This window comes from Aptenodytes patagonicus, chromosome 10, assembly GCF_965638725.1.
Source record: "Aptenodytes patagonicus chromosome 10, bAptPat1.pri.cur, whole genome shotgun sequence".
Lineage (NCBI taxonomy): Eukaryota > Metazoa > Chordata > Aves > Sphenisciformes > Spheniscidae > Aptenodytes > Aptenodytes patagonicus.
In genome coordinates this window covers 1,697,053-1,709,799 of record NC_134958.1, presented here as the reverse complement: position 1 = coordinate 1,709,799, position 12,747 = coordinate 1,697,053, and positions in this window count along the sequence as shown.

Here is a 12,747-nt window from a genome sequence, read left to right as displayed (position 1 = left end):
AGTGAGTCAAAATGTGCGTGAGGGGTAGGTAAGGGGGGATCGGTGTTTTATGAATACCATTCGCAGGTTTTTTTCATATATATTCACACATATGAATGTCTATTTTTCACGTAATTCTAATGTCTCTGGACACGGTCAAAAACTTTCTTCATATCTCCAGATGAAAGTGCTTTCTGAACATGATTGCAAAGTGACCACACTTAAACTGAAAACATTTCACTAATCTGTGGATATGTTACCCTTTTACAAATACTGTTTGATCTCTCGGAACTAAATAGGATTACTCTGGCTCTCAGACTTTCTCAAACACTAAATCTGGAGCAGCCGCTGGCATGTAGCAGCCAGCACCGTGTATGTCGTTATCTGTCTTAAAATTTAGTCCTTCCGTAGCACGACGTTACTAGATGCTGGGGAAAACTAAGTCTGTGAATGCTGCGCTGCCCGTTTGAAGACTTGAGTCATTTTGTAATTTGGCACTTTACTGGACTTAAGGGCTGCCATTTTCCTTAGTTATTTACTGCCTCTGCTCCTGCATTTCTAAATTTTGGGACAACTTTCCCTTCAGTTAGCCAGCGAAGGTTTTGAGTAAGCAGGATAATCTGAGCTTTTTCAAGCTATTTAAATGTCCTTAATACATATGACAATGACATTTGTTAAAGGCAATTCTGAATTTACGTCACGTGAATTACATAAATGTGTGATGCACCGTGATTGCAGTATGTTCAGTAGAAACACACCTCTGCGGAAGTCACACAGCTGTGTAGAGCAGCGTTTTTAAATCTGATTTCTGTCTGAACTTATTTGCAAGGGATCCACACCACGCAACTAAGAAAAGCTTGGCCAGTTGTGAATAGGCGTATATCGGATATGCGGAAGAGCTAATACTACTGTTAAGAATTGAGGCTGCAGACTGGAAAAGGTTGAGAGCCGCTGACCGGGACTCTAGGGACAGTTCGTAGTTTTGTTCGCGGTGCTGGATATGACAGTAGTTTGCACCTGAAATACGCTTGGCTGCATAGAAAGAACAATTCCCAGATAAGCTGGAAGGAAGCTTTTTTAAGGGAAGAAGTTATTTTGAGGCATGTTTCATAAACTCCTTTTGAGCCTATCTTTATCCCCCTTTTTTTTTTTTTTTGCCTTCCTTTCATGACGTCTTAATAAATCTCTTCAGACCTTCCTAGGCCAAACAGGTTTTTGTTGTTACACGACCTCATTCAAGGTGCGCTGGCAGATCAGCTGGTATTGCCGGGGAGCTAGAAATGAGAGCTCAAGCTTTTTGACGCAGTTAAGAAAACAAGGTGTCACGTTTGAATTGGGGATCTCTGGGAGCAGTTTAAGACAGATGCATTGCATGCTGCGGGGCTGAACTCTGAGCAAACACCCATTTTTTCCAGCAGACTGTGATTGTAAAATTTAAAAAGAATATACAGCTTTCAAGAGTTATTAGACATTTTAGGTAAATGGGCTTTCTGAAGGCCTTTGATCTCGAAGGGGTCTGGCTTTTACATGTTTCTTAGATCAGGTTGTATAGGTGTCTCAAAAACCTGAAAAGCTTTCAAATTAAAGGTGGATGGAAAAAAAAAAAATCTGTTGTTTTGGAAGCAGAGGAATGGCAGAACTCTCAGCAGGTGGGTAATCTAGCAGAGGGGCTTTGTTGCATGAAGCTGCGGCTGTCTGAACCTGCAGTGCTTGCAGCCCCCCTGCCTGCGCGCGGGAAGCCAGCTCCCCTGGGGCAGAGCCGTGCAGGACCACGCAAAGGCAAAGCTACGGGGGGTGTGGGGGAGCGAGGGCACAAGTCACAGCCTTTTGTACCGTATATTGTACCTTGGCCTCGTACACGGGGGGGTTGTTGCAGCTGAGTTTGAGAGGCAGAACGTTATTTCTCGCTCTTTGGAAAATGTAATTAATGAAGAGTGGGCTCACAAGTACAAAAAACCCAAGCATGCCCTGTCTTTCTATAAACACACACTAATTACTCAGAAGTACACGAGTTGTCTGCCAGAAGGATGTGTTTTCAGGATGTGTTTCCAGATGGTTCTTTCTAAACGATACATAATACAATATCGTTTTTAAATCGTATTTTAAAACTGGTAACAAAGACAACTGTATAATAAACTGAAAACCCCAAACTTGCATTAAAAAAAACATTTAGAACACATACCAATGCAATTTAGGCTGAAAAATTATTTGGATTCAACAACAGAAGTATGTGATACTTCACATACATTCACACGCACGGATCCTGTGCCTTTGCACCCACCGATTCGACCAAGCTGCGCGTCTCCGTGTGCGCGGTGTGCTGGGGTGCAAAGCAAAACGGAGCCCTCCGCTTGTGCAGCAGGGCTCCTCGTGCCCCGCTGTCCCGTGCAGGCCTGCCACGTGCGTGTCTCCCCCTGTTAGTCATTTGTTTGTCGTTCCATCTCAGTGGCTGAGCTTTCGCGGCGTGTTTCTGCTCCTGCAAGGCAGGGCTGTACCTTTCTACGTACGAAATGTTTGGCTGTTGCATAAGTCACGGTCTGTTAAGTGTTTTTTCGGGCAAGGTGCAATTTTTTTCTGCTCCAAGATAGTCAATTTCTGGGAAGGATCCTGTGAGCGTGTGGAGGCTGTCGGGGGTTTGTGCATGAAGCCTCCCCCTGAGGCTCGGGTTCTGCGATTAGGGCCATGGTGTGGCATGGCAGGGGAGGACCAGCTGGAGGGCCTGGTGTTAGGTGGGTGGGAGTATAGCTTACAAATCCTATAAAGAGTTTACTTAAACATTTAGAAAGCAGGAAAGTGTTTGCTAAGGTGTATAGAGTAGCAGATATCTAAAGCCAAACTTCGGCAGTACAGAATACTGAGTGCTTTGGTTCTTGGGTTGCTTGGCATGAAACACCAGTGGTTTTAGGTTCGTAGAAAAATAGGCTTGGACATGGACCTTTGAGAGGTTATCTAGCCCACCTCCATGCTCTGAGACAGGATAACTTGGTGTAAGCCTTCCTGACAGGTTTTAACCTGTAAATTCCCAGCGATGATTGTGCTGCTTAGCTGTCTCCCAGTTTTCTGAAGGTTTTCTGAGTCTCGGCTCACCTTTTGCTACAGCTTCCGTCAGTACATTTTCTACTCTTAGCAGGCAAGGACAAGGTGCAGTTTTCATAGCTACTTTTTGAGCATTTTTCTAAATGCGGTGGTGTCTCTTGCATTCAGATGTGGACCACCGAGTTCTTGCCAGCTCCCATTTGCTTGGACTTCTGGATTATTCCTGCTTCTGGAAAAAAACATGTCTTAACGCCTTACAACTTAAAGGTCTGTTGTCTGTCTGTATGTGGGGAGTCCGTTCTGTGAAGATGAAGCAAGGCTGCACGTTGCGTGAGGTCATTTGGAGGTGGCGGGTGAACGATCTTTGCGCTTTGGTGTGACCCTTGATAATACATTGGCAGAGCTTTGATGTGAAAAGCTCAGATTGCTGCTTTGGGCTGGCTGTAACTAGTCCGTGTCGCCGTTCATCAGCGTTAGAGTTTCAGAAGGGAGCAGGGCAGATTAGGAGAGAGCAGCACACGAAATTCTTGTCTTTGGGCAGCTTTTTGGTTCTTGTGACTGGTTTCCATAGCAGGAAAATACGCAGCTTTGGTTAAACCTGTTATGTGTGACTTTGTTGTTGTGCTCTAAAATGGTTCCTGTATTTAACAGCAGTGCTGAGCAATGTAAAATCTGCTGTTGCCAGATAGCGAGTGGGTGTTGTGCCAGTGTGTTTGGGCAGATAGGAACTGTTCCTGCAGCTGAAGGGCAGCCGGCAGCTTTCCTGCCTCGTCATGCGCGCTGGCGCGCTCTCCGCTGCCTGCTGAACTGATTCACCGCACCAAAATAATTTGCTGGTCCGGGGCGTTCTTGTGAACCCTACTGGCATCTCAGCACGATCAAGGGTAGAAAACGAGACTACCTTCTGCATGCAGCTGGTAGCTGGGAGTTTGTGTGTCATTAGTACTGAATAGGAAGGGAATTCGTATTTTGAGCTGAAGATCCCAGTGTATGCTGGGATCCCTCTTGTCCAAAGCCAGGCACCTTTGGGAAAACGAGTTAAGCAGTGATTTTGCTGCCAGACCTACCCAGGTGACCCCACAGATTTATTTCCATGGAGCGTGGTGCAAGTATGGGGGCTCGTGTACCATGCATGCTCTTCCACTAGCAAAAGAAGTCCCGTAATCCCAGTGCTGATCAAATTATCATCTGTTCAACGGCAATGCCTTGTGGCAGCTTTTTCTCTCTCTTTCTGAAAAATCCACCAAGTCTGTACAAGAAGAACAGTGGTTCACAGCTGCCGTTTGGAGAAAGGTCGTGGCAAGGAAGGATTTAAGATTATGTAGGAGTGAGGTATGTCCCTGGGGAATGTTTGTAGGAAAAACCTGGTAATTTCCCCCCCCAGTGAATCCCAGGAGCCACTTTCTGAAGTGGAGGGGTAGGTTGCATAAATTCCTTCCCTGTGTTGGATGTGGGCAGCCTGTTGCGTTAGGCCAGCTCTCTGCGCGGCCTCAGGAAGGTGCCAGGGCAGCTGTGCAGACCGTCCTCTTGCCAGGGCACTTTCTGTGCTTGGCTGCTGCATTCCCCTCCTTTGCCTTGGGTCCTCTAACCTTTCCACAGAAGTCAAGTTTGGGTCCTCTAACCTTTCTACAGAAGTCAAGTTTGGGTCCTCTAACCTTTCTACAGAAGTCAAGTTTGGGTCCTCTAACCTTTCTACAGACGTCAAGTTGTCTTCTTTCTGCTCGCGGTAAATTCTGAATCGAAGCGTGTATTCAGCAGTGGCTTTAATCTCTTTTAAAAAAAAGTTGTCATGTTTGTTTCTGTTTTCAAGAGCAGCTAAACACCTTCTTTCTCTCCAACCTCCTTCCACTTCCCCAGCCCTCTGTCGCAGGCCACTGAGGTGCAGAATCACTCTATCCGCAACTGCTTTTAACTGATAATAGTTAATCACTGCCTTTTGCAAAACGGCCTGCAACGTATTTTCTTTCTCTTGCTCTTCTGCTGGCCTGCTCTGTTCTCTTTCATTTTGATTTATAGCTCTACACGTGGGTATGTTAATGGAAAAACCTGGAAGGGACAGATTGTGTATGCTCAGACAGCCACTTCAGGAAGAGTATGCATTTATCTGCTTAGATTTCCATGTATGTACTGCATTATGGCTCAGCAGAGCAAGTGGGATGTGCATTTAATTTAGTATATGTCTTTCCTAACCTGTCACAGTGCTGCTTGTTTTTGCTAGAGCATATGCTCTGATGGGGGCTGTTGATTCAGCAAAAATAACGATAGCCAGTAGAGCTGATCAAATGCTCCAGAAATAGTGTATCACATAAATTATTCAGTGACTGTTGCTGTTTCTTATCACGTAATGTGTTTGACCACTTGGAGGTTGGTGTGCTCCTGTGCAAAAGCTTGCTGAGGGGGCTGTTCAGCTTCACTCACCTTTGCTGCAGGTACAAAGGTTTCCCATGCTTCCCACGGGCGGTACAGGTGGGGAGGCGAGAGCCTGAAGCTCTGGTAAAGGCTTGAAGTCCTCTTAAAACAAGTCCCAGTCGGAGCCCTCCGGTTAGCGAAGCCATAGAGAGCCCCTGAGAGCCGCTGACTGTGCATGTTAGATATTACCGTTCATTTTTGCCCACCAGCTGGACACTGCCACAGTCATGCCAGTAGAAGGGATCCTCGGACGTGTACTGGGCGGTGATTTCGGGTAACCCGGCTGGCTGTGCCCGAAGCTGGGCTTGCACAACCTGTGGGGCTGACGGAGCCGTGGGAGCGGTAGGTGACCTCCAGCAGAAGCCAGCGGGCCCACTGGTTGTTCGGGGAGTGGGAGTCTGGCCGTGTTGCAGCGCAGCGTTGCACACAGCTTTGCCAGCAACAAACCAGTTTAAGAAGTTCTCACGCACTCCAGTAATTCATTCTTGCCCCCTGCCGCAGCAGCTGTAGAAATCAGGAAATCTAGGTTCAAAAGTGTGCGGCAGGTCTTTTTGTCTGGGTGAAGAGATACTGTCTCATGTTTTTCTACAGCAAGTTTGTTTGCTGTCTGATGTGACGCATTTATACTCGTGTCAGGGTTTGTAGGGTTTGCTTTTTTTTGTTTTCTGGGCCAGGTAAGTTATTCACTTAATGCTTAGGTTAATTATATGAGTATAAACCTTCTATGATACTGATAAATGGATTATATATCAAATACTGAGGGCACTGTGTAAAACTGCACTTAAGAAAGGTCTTTTGTTATCTTCCACCTGCAGTTGTCCCTGTCACCTGCCCGATTTGACATGGTGTCCCCATGGGAGCGGCCTTTTCCCTTCCCCAGTGCTGGAGTCGGCTTGCTGGGGATATGCAACATCAAAACACCTTCTGATGCTGGTGGGTGGCTTGAGTGTTGATCTTGGTAAAGGTAGGCAGTAACAAGGATGGGTACACTGGGAGTGGCAGGGAAACCCCCAAGACTTTGGATTTTTTTCCGGAGAAATCTTTGTCGAATTGCAGTTGAAATAGCTGACTTATTCCTCCTCTAGTAGTTGGCTGCTGGGCAGTGCTTTTACTGCATCAGCTTCTATGGTGAAAATCCCAGTTTCCCTTTCAGAAGCAAAAGAGGATCAGGCCTGCAGATCTGCCTAGGATGATAACTTGCCTGTGCACGGTCAATTTGCATTGCAGGTGTGGTTTCCTCACAAGCCAGGGGCTGGAAGGCTGGCTGTTCTCCACAGGCATCCGGCAGTCCCCACACCCATCCTTGCCTGTTGTGCACCACCTTGTCCCTCAAGCACTACAGCTTCTCTGAGCAGTCTCTGCAGTATTTTAACCCGGTGCTTCTCCTCGGGATGGTGAGTGGCCAAAGCAGTCAGTTAACACCTGCTCTGCCCGCCCAGCACTCTTTCCTTGGCGTTGAGATGCCTCCTAGTTGGTGTCTGGTGGAAATGTTGGTTTCTGCGGTATTTTAGATACATCCACTCTTGCGTGCTTTTTGATACAGTCATTAAGGAGATGTGGGGTCTCCTTAGATCCATGAAGAAAGGTTGTGGTGAGCAGAGAACATGAAGCCGTGATCCTGACCGTCCTCCAGGATGCTGTCCTTGGTGTGCAGAGCTTAGGAGGCACCATCGACAGGATCACCTCCCGTAATGCTCTTCTTTCCCATGGCCACCTTTGTCACATGGAAGAAGAGGGGAGAGGAGGCTTCCCTTGAAGGGGTCCGGGATGCGCTGTGGTCTGAAGGCTCTGCTTCACTGCCTGGCTTGGGAGGGCTCTCAGGGACTTGTTCAGCTGGGGACCTGCGAAGCAGCCTGCTCCTCAGCCCTGTCAGTACTGCTGCTGCCGTCGTGGTGGTTCAGTGGGAAGTTGCGGGGTGAAGGACAGGGCTGTTCTTGCAGTGGGCTGGTGTGGGTGTAGTTTCACGGTGTGGGCACTCTGGTGGCAATGTTCCCCACTCCACCCTTGGCTTCTCGTCCCGGCTTCTGGAACTGAGCAAACCTCCCCTCGTGGTGACACAACTGCGCGTGGGACTCTGCGCCAAGCAGGTCTGCGTTTAAAGCAAACACAAAACTGATTTTATCTTTCTTGCTTTTAATATCGTTAATTTTAAGACCTAGATCCGTTCCTCAGTTAGTGGAGACCCATAAAAAGTTCTGTCGCTGACAGCCCAAGGGACAGCCTGGTGTGAGGTGAGAAGATGTCAGCCGCTTCTGCTGCCCAAGTGGGGTGAGCTCCACCTTGCTGCAGAACCAGGCAGGATTTTCATCTTCTTGGTGATTGATCATCCCTAGGTTAGGTGGACTTCATGGTAGGTGGACCTCACAGAGTTTCTGTGGCAGTTTGTGCTGCTCATACCATCCTGTGCATCCAGAATTCAGCAAATTGTTCGGAGAAGGAAGGATTTAAAAGTCACAAGCCAAGAGCTAAATGTCTCCTAATGTTACCTCAGTGCCTGTAACCACCACCCATCACATGCCTCTTGGCTCTTGGTGGGGTGGCATTCAGCCTGCCCTTAATACATTGGCCTGTGTAGGGAGAGCAAGGGGGAACTGCATTCTGTGAGAATATTTCATGTACCAAAATGTGACTCAAGGGGTAGCTCAGTGCCATGTTTTCTTTAGCAACAAAACCTTTTGACAAAACAAACTAAAGCCACTTGACAAAACTATTCCTGCTCCGACGGCCTGGACTTTCCCTCATGCCGCTTTGCTGATAGAGCTACCTGTGGGGGCCACAGCCTAAGTGGGAGTACTGAAATAATCAGTGTTTATTTTTTTAAAAAAATCCTTTAAAAAGAGGAAAATTTGTTCTTGAACTAAACTCCTTCATCTGTGAACTGTATCGTCCCTCAGCATCTGATAACATTGTAAAGCGGTAGAGAGCATTACTGGCCTTGCAAGTGTGTGTCTGAGGAATCTGTCTCCACCCTGAAACTGGGGAGAGGAGGAAAGGAGGCACTGTATTTTTGGCAAAGGTTCCTTCATGTATTTACATTTTCTGCTGCGGCGAATTGCCTGTAACGGCCAAATCTGAGCGATTCAGTTCGTTTGGGTTTTTTTTTTTTTTTTCCTCCAGCCTTGCGGTAGTTTTGCAGTTCTGCACAGAAGCAGATCTGAGGCTGTTTAAATATTGCTTACTTTCATGGTTTATCATGATTCTTCTTGATCTTTCCTCCTGCCAGTGAAGCGATGCTTAAATATCTGTCACATGGCAAGCTTTCAAGTTAATTGTTAGGGTCAATTTGTTGTTAATAGCTGAGGAGACCATGCTAGACTACCTCAGCATCCTCGGGGCAGTGGTACTGTGTTGGTCATACTACAGCTGGGAAAACCCCTCTAAAAGCCAGCTGTGATACCAGTCTGTCCTTGAGACTGATGAATGGCAGGTAGGCTTAGAGGAGCACCGCGGTAATTCATCGGGGAGCTGATGCCCTGCTTCCTCAGGTAGATGTTTTGGAGCTGCTGTTGAACTTTCCCACCCTGCAGTGCCAGGTCTCCCTCTCCGAAGGCAGCAGCGTGTGTGGAGTGAGGGCAGTCGTCGCAGCAGTGATCCTCCTCCGGTTCTGCTGGCTTCTCCCACAGCCTTTACGTTACTGTGGCTCTGTCAGTCCCAAAGGCTGCCCGAAATCAAAGGCTTGGGACAAAGCATGACGCGTGGAGCGGAGCAGCACACCGTGCCAATGGTCGACGTGCCATGGTGGGTTAAAATAGCTGCTGCCCCTGGGGCTGTTTGAGGAAGGACGGTGTTAGGAACCTGGGCCGCCTTCCCACAAACCTTCCTGCTGCACAGATGTGCCAGGTGAGCCGGTGTGGAGGCTCGTAAGCGGGGTCTGGCGTCTGTTGAGAAACCGTGCCTGAGAAGGGAGCTGCTTGCAAGACTAAAGTTTACAGGATGGGGTGTGAAGTACATAGGCAGACATCACTGTAGACATCCAAAGTCAAAACTCACGCTCCAGAAGGTATGTTGTTGTTCTGACTTGCAATTTACTTCCAAGATGTTACTCTGACCAGGATCTTATTTTCTTTTATTTTAGTAGCTGAATGAACATCTTTGTCTCATGAGAATGTACTGTACTAGGCAGAAAGGAGTTACTTCTCCGGAGTGACACTAATTTGGGCAGCGCCAGGCTTTTCATTGTCATGGCAAAGGGTCTTAATGTGGCATGAAAATAAGATGAAATCTGCTACCTTCTCCATCATCAACTTCAGCAATACATGCAGCGTCCACCAAGGACTGCGAGTCCTGGCATTCATTCTGCGAAAAGCAGTGACGCTGCGAGGCCATACCAGATAGGTTACGCACAGGTAACTTAACCCAGCAATAGTAAGGGGAAACTGGCTTGAACATGAGAAGGTCATGTTGTGTTGCTTCTCTGGTTTCCCAAGCTAAGGCCCACTGTGTGTCCCTGAAAGACCTAGGTAAAGCTAAAATTAAGTCAGTCAGATAAATATTTATAGTAGATATGTTAGGATATAATCCTCAAGGGGTCTGATTGCTCTCTCTGTGCTCTGAAATGTACTAAAGGGGAAATAATAGCGCTATAAATACAGTCGTGTTTAGCTAGGTCATTACCTTAGGGGTGTTTATGGTTGTTCTCTAGGGAATAGAGTTGCAGCAGTGAAAAAATCAACAGGGAATTGAAAAACCGGTAGAGGGTGATCCCCTTGCAAATGATACTTCGGTTGCGATGCTTCAGTTACGCAATGATTCGTTATTACAGTAGCAACAGGTTTAAAGTCCTTGTATGTGCAAGTCATGGCAGTAACTAGTGCAGCATTTGTACAGGCTGATCAGACCATTTTGTTGCAGATTTCTTTGGAGAAGCCGAGGCCATCAGCTCCTTTGGGTCGTTGGTGGTGGGGTTTTTTTTTTAATTTCTTTTTTCTTACATTAGAAAATAGAACAGTGCACAAGAGTTTGAGGATTCAGACAAAAATAGTAAAACTATTATGTTATTTTTCAACTGTTGGTTTTCCACACCAATGTACTTAGACATCTTCCGAAGTATTTAATATCTATACACAGACAAAATGCAACTTTCTGTAGTAAATGAGTTTCTTTGATTTGGTTTGCTCTTTCCCTTTATAGGAGCAAAACCTGGTGAGCTGCTGAGTACGTGCTTCCCCTGGAACAGGCTGCTCCAATTTCAGTAATAAAGTGGGTAGAGTTTGCAAGAATTAAAAATGGCTTGCACAGAAAGTAAAAGGACCTAACGTTCATAAACCCACGATCCCCAGCTTCTGTGGGAAAAACATTGAGGTTAATGTGCTGCTCCTTTGACCAAGAAGTTCCTGGTATGTGAAAGTCTTGCTGGGAAACGTTTAGCTTTTAATTTGGTCAGATGATCCCCCGCGGAGGAAGGGAGGCTGGCTCCCCGGGTTAGGAATGTGGGGGTGTGCCTCCTGCCCGCGGCTGCACGAGCCTTTCTGCTTGCGTATTGGGAAGCGCTCTCCAGAAGAGTCAGGAGGGAGTTGTGCAAAACGATGCTTGCTTTATTTTCCGAGGGGGAAGCCAGCGTACATGCGAGGACTCTTTATCCGTCCTCTTTTCCATCTGGCAACTTGAGCCCGTGTTATCTCCTTAATGTCATTTAGTCTGTACTTGTTAGACCTTAGCAACCTTGCCGCTTTAATTCCTATTTCTCTATAGTCAACTCTGAGTTTCTGCAGTATGGCGGCCTTTATAGCAGTGTAGCAGTTTTGGATAAGCATGTATTGTTTAACCCACGCATGACACCAATACTGAAATAAATGTGTCTAGCTGGTCCACGCGTAGTGTTTTACCCTATGCAGACAGTACATGGGGGTATATTTAGGGTCATGACTATATTTAGTACGTCGTTCTGAAACATCTGACAGCCAAAAGGTCTGGGTTGTGGGGACTTTGGCTTTTGAGTATCAACAGCAAGCTGAAACTTTCTCCCGTGTCATCGATGTTTGTTTGGGCTACATAATCAGCAAAGAATTGGTTCTGCTTGAATTTATGTCATCACTCTGTTGATTTTCAGCTTCTCTGTGACAATAGGAGCTCTGGAAGAGAAAGAATAAAGTCTCTTTCCTTTGCTGAATGTAGTAGCGATGATGTGGAAGAAGTAAGTGGACAAAGTGTTCTGTGAGCTGTGTTCTGGCCCGGGATTCCTGGGGCCTTCAACCAGTTGTCCCAGCGTATCTGAATATGCACAGACCTGTGATTGTCAGTGTGATGGAGAAGTAGCCTGTAACTGTGACCAATCGACTTGCCCTCACCCAGAAAGAGAATTTAATTTCTTACTGTAAATTGTGTTTGGCACAAGCTTTATCTAGTTTCATCATTCATCTTCACACCTAACTTCCTACGCTCTTTTTCCTTTGACCTCTGTTTCGGATCTTTCTCTTGTGGTTGTGTATTGTTGCGTTGAATGGGCGGCTGCAGTCACTCCCCAAACACCTGCCGAGCTCTGGAAATTTTGTCACAGATCAGTCAGCATCACGTGGTGGGACTAGTTTATACTGAAACAAAATCCTCTTTATTTATCTTCCCCCCCCCAGGTGGATAGTTGAAAATAGCCTTGTTCAAACAGACCTCCCACAGAAGCCTGTATGAGTCTGGCAGACACTAGAGATTAAGTGCTTCATGATTTGGTTTTGACTTAATAGTTCATATCAGCATTTGAAAAAAAAAAAAACCAAACCACGCCACCCCTTCTTCACTGAAGAGCTTTCAACTTTGTGCTTGACGACTGCATTTATCTGATCATGTACAAGACGACTGATTTTCATGTGATTTCCTTCTAATGTCAAGCCATAAAGCAGCCTGGAGTCTGATCCCAGAAGACCTTACCCAGCACTGTCTGCCAGCTGCAGCAAACAGTGATTTCTTGCGAATAATTAAATCCCTGGGGAGCATCAATAGCTGGGTTGCTAATACTGCATTTAGATAAGAAGGAGGAACTGTAGTTGATGTGGGAAAATTACTTTGAAGAATCTGCTGTCTCTCTAAAGCACTTTCTACTGAGGGCAGATGTCTATCAAATGTTCCTCTTGCCAATTAAACTTAGGGCTGAAACTGCTGCTACTGTAGACCTTCAGGAGGTCCAGCCCTTCATGAGCACATCGGCTTCTTGCTCCAGTCGTCTTCTGGATTGGTGCAGGCTGAGGCTGTGATCAGACGTGTCCCAGAGTACCCCCAGCCCGGCGTGCTCTCCCCACTCCTGGCTGCCCTTAACTGCAGGTACCAGGGCAAGAGCTGGAGTCAAAGCTTTCTCGGCAGCTGCAGCCTATTCCCATCCCCGCTCAGGGCAGA